The sequence below is a fragment of the Anolis sagrei genome, chromosome 5, assembly GCF_037176765.1.
Source record: "Anolis sagrei isolate rAnoSag1 chromosome 5, rAnoSag1.mat, whole genome shotgun sequence".
In the NCBI taxonomy this organism is placed as follows: domain Eukaryota; kingdom Metazoa; phylum Chordata; class Lepidosauria; order Squamata; family Dactyloidae; genus Anolis; species Anolis sagrei.
In genome coordinates, this window is record NC_090025.1 from 64551180 (window position 1) to 64564234 (window position 13055).

A 13055-nucleotide genomic window follows, 5' to 3' on the forward strand; every position below is an offset into this window, starting at 1 on the left:
TGCCTGTTGCATTTGAAAAACTGCACCAGAAATATATAAAAGTACAAACACGAAATAAGATAGAATAATAGAATCACAGAATCATTGAGTTGGAAGAGACCTCATGGGCCATCCAGTCCAGCTCCCTGCCAAGAAGCAGGAAAATCGCTAAGGACTTCATCCATTGGAGCTAGGTAAAATAGGAGAAAGCAGGAGAAATTATCTTCTCCGTGTTTTGAATTGTTTTCTATACATGGATTATGTCTTTAAAGAAGACAGAGAATTTACTAACCCTCATCATAAAGGATTTCATAACCCCACCTCTAGCTCAACCACCTGTAGAGGAGACAGAAGACATTTTTCTTAAGGCAGACATTCCTTCTCTGGACTCCTCTCCTTTCTCTGCCAATCTCTGCACCATTCATACAGCTAACACCTCTTCTCTGGGCTCCTTTTTTCTTTCCTTCCCAATGTCCTTACTCCCAGTGAGACAGAAAGCATTGTTCTTAAGGCAGGCATCCCTTCTCTGGGTTCCTCCCCTTCCCCTCCCAATCTCCTTACTCTCATTCACAGAAGTCCGAAACCTGCTAGGCATTAGAGCTTACTGTAGTTGATTTTTTAAAAGAAAAAATGAAGTTAAAAAGCTTGCAGTAGCACAATTTCGAAAAGCAAGATTCCTATGAAGGAGAAATGACATGAAAATCAAAGTGATGATATATTGAAATTGCGGTATTCCTAATGATTAAAGTAATTTTTTTAAAAAATACCATGCCAGGCTCATGAAGCAATATTTTGGGAGAGAAATGTCAATGCTCAGTAGGAGACTGCCCATGGGAACTTCCATTACTCCACGTTATTGAAGTGATTCAACACGTGCAAATTTCACAGCTCCCATCCCACATGTTTCCCCCCACTTTCACCTGTTTCCACTTGAATCATGAGGCCGGGGGGGGGGGGGTGATGAATTCCCAAATATTCTTTTTTTATTTTGTTTTATAACATTTTATATAATATTTTATTGTACATATCAACACCCTAAAATGCATATAATCTGCCTTTTTTCTATATCATTTCCAGTGACTTAGCTGTTATAATGTCAAAATTCTGAACATAAAAATGTCACTTTATTTACTCAAAAGAATGATAAAAAAATACTTTACTTATGGATCAGAAAGAATTTGGCTGAATGAATAAAGTAAGCTTTTATGTGCTTTCAGCTACATTTATTGGTGAAGAAGAAGTGCACAATCAGAAGCTGATTAGCACTAATTCAAATAGTCTTTACAAATGAAAACTGGCTAACTGGATTCATTTTTTAACTCTCCAAGTGACACATAGTTCAATTTAAACTCATAGCAATCCTGCTGAGTATACTGGAATATCTCTAGGGAACAGATTGCACCAGTATGTTTTGTTCTAGGTATTCCAGATATTCACACATAATTGTTAATCCTATAATCTTATCCTTTGAACTGTCTGCAGAAAAATTAATTCCTTGGAAAATAAAACCAGCTTAGTAATGAACAAATTGTATTACTAGACTATCTATGAATATTGCAGCAATTATTATTATGAATTATTGAGCCAGTGTGGGAAACCTGAGAATGGATATAACATAATAGCATTACAGGGTAATTCAGTACATGTCCACTCAGGCATAATTCCTACTAAACTCAGCAGGGCTTCTTTCCAACTAGACATGTACAATATAGGATTGCATTTATAATACTTTATTTCTTTCACTCAATATGATTATTTAAACAACTGGTCAAATCCTTAATAGTGTGGCTATATTCAAATGCGAAGAATTCCTACTACTAATTAACACATTTTAACACTTTAATACACTCTATTAAAGATTCATCAGTATGACCATATTGTGGCATTAATTTAATTGAACAATCATTGTGGCTTTATCTTTCAGTAGTAACAGCTTATCACAGTATAGTTACCTCTCTTAGGACCAATTCACACAGGCTTCATTTCGGTGGCAAAGGGGTTGTTTTTTTTAGTTCAGTCACAGAGCCTAATGGCTCCCATCACACTCTGGGGCAGCTTCCTACAACCCTTAGGTAGGCACTGCCAGGACGTGACAGTACTGGCCAATTCCAGGGGCGCATGAGACAAGGTCCTTTCACTCTGCTTTTCTTGACTCAACCTGTTTATAAACCACAGTTTATGAAGCAGTGCTTTAGAGCACTGTCTATGAGGTGATTGAAACAGATCTGAATAGAGTACCTTATCTATGCAAAAAAGGAACAAAAATGGAACTAGACTGTCTTGATTATTAAAAATAGTAGTAAATAACAGTAAATAGGACTCTAAGAAATAGGAAATATTTATAAATTATTTAAAGTATGTGTGCCCTAGGTCAGTGGCATGCACACATACTTTAAATAATTAATTTATAAATATTCCCTATTACTTAGAGTCCTAATTACTGACTACTATTGTTAATAATCAAGACAGTCTAGTTCCATTTTTGTTCCTTTCTTACATAGATAAGTTACTCTATTCAGATCTATTTCAATCACCTCATAGACAGTGCTCTAAAGCACTGCTTCATAAACTGTAGCCTCAATCCCAAAAGAGGTTGTCTTAGCTCAATGTTGGGGTCCCCAACATTTTGGCAACAGTAAAAGATTTCTAACATTACCTAGTGACTGTTTTATATATTTACTCAAATCTGTTGTGCAGTGTTTACAGTGGAGTCTGAAGAAGATGCCACAATATGGTAGTATTGATGAGTACTTCATAAAAAGGATACTATGTTGCAGTAGAGCCTGTGAGTAATGTTACAAACAGTAATATAGGTGCCAGAAGGGGGGAAAGAGTTACTCGGGAGCAGGAATCTGATGATGAGCAGCAGAGGAAAGAGGATCCGGGACATATTTACAGCATCTACAGATGAGGAGTCGTTTGAGGGATTCTCTGGGGATGATGGGTCAATGAGTGAAGGAGAAGAAGGAGACACCATGGATTTGACTAAGAGAAGAGAAGTGCAAGCTATTTGTGAGGAGCCAGCAACTAGTGATACCTTTATGGGGTTCTCTGGGGGTGAAGACTGGCAATCAGTGGATCCAACTGAGTCTTGGGGGGACCTAAATCTTGACAGGAGATGGAGGAATTGGAGGGAAGGACAAGGGTGTTCACATGAAGAGCTGGGTGCAGCTAAGGGGGATAATGATGGGGCGGTGGTCAGTTCATCTTCTGATGATGATGATGATGTGTAAATAAAAGTGGGTTCAGGGGTGATGGGTCCTTGCAGAAGGCAAGGTGTTGATGAACTTTAGTGTGTTGGGTGCTGTGTGTTGGAAAAGATTCCTGTAGACTTTCTGCTGCCTGTTTCATGTTCGCCGTTGGTATGGGATCTGCAGTTTGGACCTCCTGGTCATTTGCATGTTATTGACCCGGATTGGCTTCTCGTGAATGTGGACTTCTCCCTTCCTGGACCTGGACCAGTTTGGCTAAAGGCGCTGATTCTACGGACACTGGAGCAGCGCCGCTTCAGATTCCCTCAACTTCAACTCTGGACTTCAGCTGACGACGCTTCTCTTCCTGCAGTGCCTCCTTTTTGTTAACCATTTGTTGTCTTTTGCCTTTGTTTTGCCTCAGAGTGCTTTGTTTGATTCATTTCTTTGGCATTCAGTTAAGCCGGATTATACCTCTGTTAGCCTTTTTGGACCAGGTCTGGTTTGTTTCTTGAGTTTTGACCAGTGGCACTGCATTTAAGTACCTCTGTGTCCTTTTTCTTTTGTTTTAATAAACTCTGTTTTGAAGACACTTTTGAGCCTGGCCCTTTAAGGTGCCTGTGATTCCAGAATACTGTTTAGCAAGCCTTGCAAATGATGAGTTGTTATCAGTAAATGTTCAATTTTATACCTATTTTATATACCATATACTTGAGGTGATGCAAGCATTTATGAGGCCAAAAGGGGCTCCCGTCCCTCAAATTATCAGCTTGTAGATCTTGGGGTCTCAGGGATGCCTTCATGCTTTAACCAAAAGATGTGTAGTGGCTTGTTGGCTAAAATAGAGAGCACCTTTCGGAATTGTTCAGTTGCATCTTAATATCAAGCTTCAATGTCATGTTACCATTGGTCAAATTTTAACTCACTCTTGTTTACATTGTTGACCATTATGGATTCTCTGTAGCTTTTTACATACAAAGGAACTTCAGCCTTAATTATCATCATGGGTGATCACTCATGGTCGAGTATGATTGTCTTCCAAAAGTAGAGGTTTACAGTGGATTCATAATTGACAGTGAAAACCTGTTCTGGATCCGCATAATCTTTTACACTAAGGATATATATTTCCAGGTGGAAGGCAATCACAACAAGGGTTTTCTTGACATGCCTTCCTCTTGGCATGTTCTATTCTTTTGCCCCATATTCATTCTTTTTCAAAATCCATAGCACTAGTGGTAATAACTGACTTCTGTTACAACACTTGAGTACCAGAGCTTCCTAGTTCTCTGAGTATATGCAACATTTTTAATGTTAACTTTAAGCTCATCTTTGTCTTTTGCTGTCTACCAATCTTCCATTTTCCATTCTTGAGCTGAGAGTAAATTAACTGCTTTGGGAGATGCTGATCGGGCATTCAGACAATGTGGCAAGTCCTGCAAAGTTGAGATGGAGAATCACCATTTCAGTGCTAGTGGTCTTTGCTTCTTCCAGAACACGACCTTCAATTGTGCATTAGTTAAGCTATTTAAATTTCCACTTAGACTAAGCAGAAAATGAATATTAAAATAGTTTCATACATTTCTAGTAGGTATTACAAATGCTATTTTCTGATATTTTAAGACTTCTTAACACAGTGTAGTTATTGTCTTCCATTGACAGTTTGCCTAGCTAGAAAATACCAGCAATGATAGTTATGTAGATCTTTTATTAGAGAGCCCGTCAGTCCAGTATATGACATTTTCCAAAGAAATAGACTGCACTCTGCAGTGAAATGCTTTTGAGAAACATTTAAATCTTTGGAAAACAATACAAAGAACCATTAAACCAATGTGAAATTTCAAACTGAGAAAAACATGGCTTGGAATTAAATAGCTGTATGCTTTATAGTTTTCTGCCAGACCTTTAAAGACATTCCTTGAGGCCTGGGGAGAATATTTGTGAGTTCTCTTAACCCTAGAATCTTTGCTGATGCTACTGGTTTAATGTTACCAATAAAACTGTGTGTATTAGTCTGCCTTCAGTGGTTTCTGAAGTATTGCTGTTAGCAACTGCAACCCTTCAGTGACTTATTGTAGAGAGTTGACTTGAATGTTTCGTGCTCAGTTGAGATAGTTCAGGTTTGGAAACAGTGTATGAGGAAAATCTGTATTGAAGGTCAATTCCATAAATACTTTATAAGAGCAACAGAGATATAAAAACACTTTTTAAAATCCACTAAGGCATAGGGTTGTAGTGCCAAAATATGTCACAAATCTCTATGATAAAGACAGAGAAATAGTCGATTATAATTTTGAATTTGCAAAGAATAAGATGAGCAGATGTTCTGTTTGTGGATTGATTTGTGTTCAACAGAATTAGATTGCACATCCAATTCCAGACAGTTGTGAGCTTTCTCAGCCAATACTCCTGCAGAATTTAGCTTCTGTTGTACGTATTGCCCAATTATTTCAAAAAAAGAAACATGAGGCCCATCATTGATCATATATTAGCTGTGCTATGGATCTAATAACTGGCTTATTTATTTATTTAGTTTGCGTATTTGTATCCGTTCTTCTCACCCTCGGAGGGGACTCAGGGCAGCTTCACAACAGGCATTCATTCAATGCCAACAAAAGTAATAAATGATAAAAGCAATTAAAACAATTCATTAATGCTTTAAAATTGCTAAAACATTGTTTAAATCATGCAGGTTTGAAATCATCGTCCAGGTCAGTCCATTGCCATTCACACAAATTGGGTCTCATTCTAAATTGCTGCTTCTACTGTTCAAACGCTTGGTCCCATAACCAGGTTTTGAGTTTCATTCTAAAGTACAAGAGGCAGGGGGCCAATCTAACGTCACTGGATCGAGAGTTTCACAGGCAAAGGGCCACCACTGAGAAGGCCCTGTCTCTCATCTCCACCAGTCGCGTTTGCAAGGATGGTGGGACCGAGAGCAGAGCCTCATTCTTATTGGGGGAAGAAGGAATGTATGAGAAATTGTTCCTCTGTTTATTAACATTAGATGTAGAAAAAAAGAACTAAACAATTAGGCAGAGTTCAGCTGATAACCAAAGATCTTTTCTTATTGTATCATAAATTCTGTTCAGATTGTAAATAAATTACACCTTTTGTTCAAAGATAGACACCAAAATCTTAGAAAGCGGAACTTAACAGCACAATCCTATGCATTTTTAGTTTTTAAAAGTCCCAGTGTTAGTGATCTTTCTTCCAAACACAGTATTACAGTGTAAGACAATAGAATTATAAATTTGAAGTTGAACAAAACGTAGAAAAGATCTTTGTCCTGTTGAAAGGAGATAAAAAAAGAATATTTATTTATCGTGTCATCAGCAACCATTGTATTACAATTCTAACAGAGCAAAACAAACACAGAGATTAAAAAGAAAAGGAAAAAGAAGAAAGAAAGAAAAAAAAAACCATACAGATTTTGCAAATTTGGTATTTGGTTAAATGTCCTTTGACCAGTATCTGGCCACTTGGAGTGCCTCTGGGGTTGCCGCAAGAAGGTCCTCCATCGTGCATGTGGCAGGGCTCAGGGTGCATTGCAGCAGGTGGTCAGTGGTTTGTTCTTCTCCGCACTCGCATGCCGAGGATTCCACCCTGTAGCCCCATTTCTTAAGATTGGCTCTGCATCTCGTGGTGCCAGAGCGCAATCTGTTCAGCGCCTTCCAAGTTGCCCAGTCTTCTGAGTGCCCAGGGGGGAGTCTCTCATCTGGTATCACCCATGAATTGAGGTGCTGGGTTTGGGCCTGCCACTTTTGGACTCTCGCTTGCTGGGGTGTTCCAGCGAGTGTCTCTGTAGATCTAAGAAAACTATGTCTTGATTTAAGTCGTTGACGTGCTGGCTGATACCCAAACAGGGGATGAGCTGGAGATGTCTCTGCCTTGGTCCTTTCACTATTGGCTGCTACTTCCCGGCGGATGTCAGGTGGTGCAATACCGGCTAAGCAGTGTAATTTCTCCAGTGGTGTGGGTCGCAGACACCCTGTGATAATGCGGCATGTCTCGTTAAGAGCCACATCTACTGTTTTAGTGTGGTGAGATGTGTTCCACACTGGGCATGCATACTCAGCAGCAGAGTAGCATAGCGCAAGGGCAGATGTCTTCACTGTATCTGGTTGTGATCCCCAGGTTGTGCCAGTCAGCTTTCGTATGATGTTGTTTCTAGCGCCCACTTTTTGTTTGATGTTCAGGCAGTGCTTCTTGTAGGTCAGGGCACGGTCCAAAGTGACTCCCAGGTATTTGGGTGTGCTGCAATGCTCCAGTGGGATTCCTTCCCAGGTAATCCTCAGAGCTCGGGATGCTTGTCTGTTCTTAAGGTGAAAGGCGCATGTCTGTGTTTTAGATGGATTAGGGATCAGATGGTTTTCCCTGTAATAGGCAGTAAGAGCGCCTAGAGCTTCGGAGAGCTTCTGTTCTACCATCTCAAAGCTCCCTGCTTGAGCGGTAATGGCACGATCATCAGCATAGATGAAACTCTCTGTCCCTTCTGGCAGTGGCTGGTCATTTGTGTAGATGTTGAACATGGATGGAGCAAGCACGCTCCCCTGAGGCAGGCCATTCTTCTGTTTCCGCCATCTGCTTCTCTGGCCCTGGAACTCAACAAAAAAGCTCCTGTTTTGTAGTAGGTTTCCTATGAGGCGGGTGAGGTGGTAGTCCTTTGTGATATTATACATTTTTCTCAGGAGGAGGCGGTGGTTCACAGTATCATAGGCTGCTGACAAGTCTATGAAGACAGCTCCTGTGATCTGCTGCCTTTCAAAGCCATCTTCTATGTGCTGAGTCAGGTTCAGCACTTGCGATGTGCAGCTTTTGCCTTTTCTGAAGCCAGCTTGCTGTGGGATCAAACAGGGGTCTATATTTTCCATAATTCTATGCAAAATAAGTCTCTCCAGAACTTTGTAGAGGTGGCACAACAGGGAGATTGGTCTGTAGCTTTTTGGGTCATTACGGTCTTTGCCTGGCTTCAAGATGGCGATGACTCTTGCTTTCCTCCAGATTTTGGGGATCTGACAGGATGCAGTGCAGTTGTTCATCAGCTCCAGCAGCCAGCGCCTTGCTTTTGGACCAAAGTTCTTGATTTGTTCCATCCGTAGATCATCCAAGCCAGCTGCTTTGCCATTCTTACATTTGTTGAGAGCCATGTCCAATTCAGTAGATGTAAAAGGTTCATGGAGGTTATTGTTCTCAATCTCTGGTTGTCTGGCTATTGGTTTCTTTCCTACTTTGGTGGCAAGGTTGGGTTTCCCATTCTTCAAGAGTTGGTGTGCTATCTGATCTGCCTTTATGTTGGCATGGGTATTAGTTTGTGAGGGATCGTTGCTCAGCCGTCTCAGCAGCCTCCACGCCTTCTGGCTGCTCCTGCCCATGTCGACCTCTGTGATCAACTTGATCCACTGATCTTTCTTGGCTTCAGAGATGGAGGACACAATGCTCTGCGCTGCCTGAAGAGTCTGCTCACTAAATGGGTCTTCGTTGTGGAGCCTGTAATAGTTTTCCAACAAGGCAGCTGTTTCAGGAGTAATGCCCTGGAGGTAGTGGGTTCTGCAGCCTCTCGGTATAGAGGCCCGTGAGCAGGTTTTCACTATTTCAATAAAATGTTCATATTCCTCAGGGATTGGTGCGACTGATGTGATCATGTCGTCTAACATGTCTGAGAATTTAGTCCAATCTGCCTTTCTGAAGTTGTATCTTCGTTTAAATCGAACTTCCTGAGGCCTTATTGTTGGGAACAGTTGGCATATTATTGGTCGGTGCTGTGTGTTTGGGATTGGTGGTCCCACTGATTTGGTGCATTGCTGTACGATGCTGTCGCTCACAAATAAGAGGTCTGGGTTATAACCTCGGTGCCATCTCCCGCTGTTGTAGGATGGTGGGAGCTTGCTATCATGGATGAGTGATAGTTTGTGCAGTTCAGACCAGGACAGGACAGCCTCTCCATTTCTGTCCTCTTGGGCATACATGGCTATGGCTGTTGAAGTCACCAATTACTACCGCCCTTTGGTGCCTGTCAAAGTTCTCGGGGGAGGAGAAGCAGAAATCTTCATTTGGGGGCTTGTACACAGAGGTGATGGTGATGTTATTAAGCTCTACTGTTAGAACCTCGATATTGTTTTCTTCAGTGTTGTGGGCACTGCTGACTTGGAGGCCTGGTTTGATGAAGATGGCGCTTCCATACTGCGCATGTGGTCTTTCTGCTGCTAAGACCATTCCTGGAACTTTGGGTCGTTTCTGTTGTTCATCCCTGTGTGTTTCTTGGACACACAGCACATCGCATTTCTTATCTCGGCACAGTTCATAGAGCAGTAGCTCTTTGGCAGCTGACATGCCTTCGATATTGATTGAGATTATTGTCATGGCATGACAATAATCCCATGACAAAAAAAGAATAATAGTCTTTGATACTAATAGAATTTATGTTCAACACATAGAAAAAGCTGGTTAGAATTAGACATGATTTTTTGAAAATTCCCCGAATCAATCCATTTGCAGTGCAGTCTTTCTCATTTCATACAGCCATCCATTTTATCATATCTTTACTAATGAATCATGATACATCCAAAATAGGATAGCCTCAGCTTAGTCATTCTGGCTTTAGAGAGAGTTCAGGCAGGATTTGCTCTTTTACTCTTTTATGTTTCTTTCAAAAATCTATGGTTTTGTAAAACTTTCCTTCAGTACCAAAATTTAAAATGAGTTGATTCTCTTCCTGTCAGCTTTATTCACTATCCTGCTTTGACAACCATACATAGAAATTGGAAATACTGTGGCATAGATATTGAATATTAAACTTGAATATTGTATTCAGTGATACATTTTTACATTTGAGTATCTTTTTATTTATTTATTTATTTATTTACTTTATTTGTATACCGCTCTTCTCAGCCCTTAGGTGACTCAGAGCAGTTTACAACAGTTTAGATATACAGAATACAAAATCATTATGCATTTAAAAACAATTACTAGTATTATATTGCATTACATTACAATATTATAAATATTATATGTATATACAATATATTATATTATAACATATTATTAGAATAGCACAGGAGTCAAGGTGGAACTGTCCCCTGGCCCCTCTTTCTTCGCTCTGGCCCTTCCACAAATAACCCAAAATATCAAGGCAGATAATCCAGAATTTCTGCTTTGAACTGAGTCCCCACTGCCATATAATCCAGTTCAATGTGGATTTTATATAGCTGTGTGGAACGGGCCTTAGTTCCTTCAAGACTCTTCTTCTGATTTCTTAACTACAAATTTCATTTTGATCCATGCATGAGGTGAAAAAATATTCTAACTATTTCTATGTCTTCTTCATTCACTTTAAAGGAATGCAAATGATTTATGAATGCTACCTAATTAAAAGATCTGGAAACACAAAGATATTTTCCAGTTGTAAAGGTTTTTAAAAAATTCAAATTACACTGATAGACAAAAGCATGTATGGCCTGGATATTTTATAGAAGTTGGCAGATATCTTGTTGGCCACTGGGAAAAGTTTCCAAACTTTTGGAGAATGCATATAATCTTAGAGAAAATTAATGTTTTAGATTGATCCAATCATTTTTTTACGAGTCAGTTTGGTGTAGTGGTTAGAACACTGTTCTATAGCTGGAGGCCAGGATTCAAATCCATGTTTGGCAATGGAAATCTATGGAGTGATCTTGGCAAATTATACTCTCTTGGCCTCAAAGGAAGACAAACGCTTCCTCAGAACAAATCTTTCCAAGGAAATGTCATGATAGTTTTGCCATAGGCTTGAAGCCACACAACAAGTTATTTCTGTTAATGCTTTTCCTCTCATGTTCTCAGTACAGCAATCTTCATGTTGCTTTTATTTGTACAATACAAAACCATAAAGAGCAGTAAAAACACAAAGAATTGCATATGTTATTTATATTCTGAATGTAAATTTTGTATGATATTTTGAGCTACAAAGCAATTCAGTGCTCAAAAAGATGAAACCACTGGGGTATTGTCAATGAAGTACATTCTAATTCGAATTCCTCAACTGTTTTCTTCAATGAGGCTTGCACTGTGGAAATACAAGCAAAAATGTGTTATATAAATATCAATAACTTAATATTGCATCCTAATGGCAGGATAATAGACTTTGTTACATTAACTTTTATTACAGTTTTAGTTTGCCTGCGGCTCACAGTTTACTATAGTTTTCTTTAAGTTTCTTTTTAAAAAATACACTACAGGTAAGCTTTGCATTTTGGGCATCAGTTTAGAAAGAATCAAGGGTGCAAAGCCCTTGGCAATTTTTCTATATGGATTCTTGACCATCGTGGTCTGTCCCATTTCCCATTACAATGAAGCTCGGTTCAGAAGCATTTAAGTACATGAAAGCATACATCAAGGAAAGCTCTCTTTGAAAAAAGTGAACATTCTGCCCTGATTGTATTTAACTTTCTCTTTCATTCAGTCTTCCTTCTATTTCTATCTGAATGGCCTTGGAAGCTGTGTTAGAAATAAGGAATATCTTTTAGCGCCATGATGCTTTGAAAAATTTACATGTTGCAATTTTCTAAAAGCGCTGTGACCTTTTCTTGCTCTCCCACAACTTCACCGTGGCACAGTGTTAAAAGTTCAAATTTGTCATGCAGTTAATCCTTGATGAATATGACAGTGTGTGACACGTCTAAAACAGTTTGGCTTAGAAATAAAAAAATAACACTGGTCATATTTTAACCCTTTCAGCTTCATCCTTTTGTGGTCAAAGAAAGAACTTGGGGTGAAAGAGACCGCAAGGCATCTTCAGATTGCTGTATCGGCTAATGCTATATCTTGCAATGTTCCACCATTCATCTGATGACTATGTTTCATTAATTTCCCACAAATAAAGAGGTATGTGTTTTTCTTTGTCTTTTTCCCAGACCCAAATATTGCATTCCAGTGACTTATTGAAATTCTAATAATAGTATGTGATTTTAGATTGTTTTAAAATGCTATCTTAAAATAGAACTAATAGACTTTTATAGTGAAGAAATGAATGAGATATTACAATCATTTTGTGCATTGAATAGCTGGTTTAGGCAGAAATGCTAAATATTATGAACTGCACTACCCATTTTAAACCATTGAGGATAAGAATGTTGCAGACCACATTAACACTTCAGAGGCTTCATGACACTACAGGCACTTGGTTACTCTCTTTCACAAACTCAAGGCAAAGGACGTATCTTGCAGTCCTTCCCCCAGGTTCCTACAATCTCTAAGTAGTTCAAGTTATAGTTGATTAGTTCTCCCTCGCAGATACTGGTATATACCCAACTGGTTACCTTTGTAAGGACTGTAGGGACTGATGGAATATTGGCTACCACTACATTTTTTTTTACACTATAAGGAATCCTGAGGCTGCTATGTAATCCATTATATCTACTAGGGGTGTGCAATTTTTGTTAATCATCATAAGTTGTATCAAATTTAATAAATCCATACTTACGATGTGATATCTGATGCACGGGCATGGCCTGCACCAAAAACTTAAGAATCAAAAATTTTAATTAGTTTTTTATTTGAATTTTGTAAATCTCATAAACCTCCCAAAGTCAGTTTCATTTTCAGCAGAAGGAAGCAAAGCAAAGCCAAAAAGTCTGCCTTTCCTCTTTAAATTAATGGCCTCTCACCATTAGGAGAGGGAAGCAGCACAGAGAAGCAGAGTTTGCCAGGAAAGAGACTGAAAAAACACAGAATTCTGTGAAATGTAGTTTGGGAAGGCAAGGAGCCCTATGGAAGAGAATTCAAAAGGCCCTGCTCTAAACTACCTTTTGTAGAATTCTGCTCATCATCAGAAAGACCCAATCAGGATAAAGGAGAGATTTGTCCTTCCATAGCAGCAATAAATTGTTGAATCTGCAAAAAGGAAGACTG

General features: G+C 39.2%; 1 protein-coding gene across 1 annotated transcript in view; it reads left to right on the plus strand.

Annotated features, from left to right (window-relative positions):
* Positions 1–13055, plus strand: part of TENM3 (teneurin transmembrane protein 3) — a 1604633-nt gene that overhangs the window by 714998 nt on the left and 876580 nt on the right. Inside the window, exon 4 of the mRNA XM_060778662.2 lies at positions 11883–12029. The gene's annotated coding sequence lies outside the window, so the exon portion shown is untranslated. The remainder of the gene's footprint in view (positions 1–11882; positions 12030–13055) is intronic.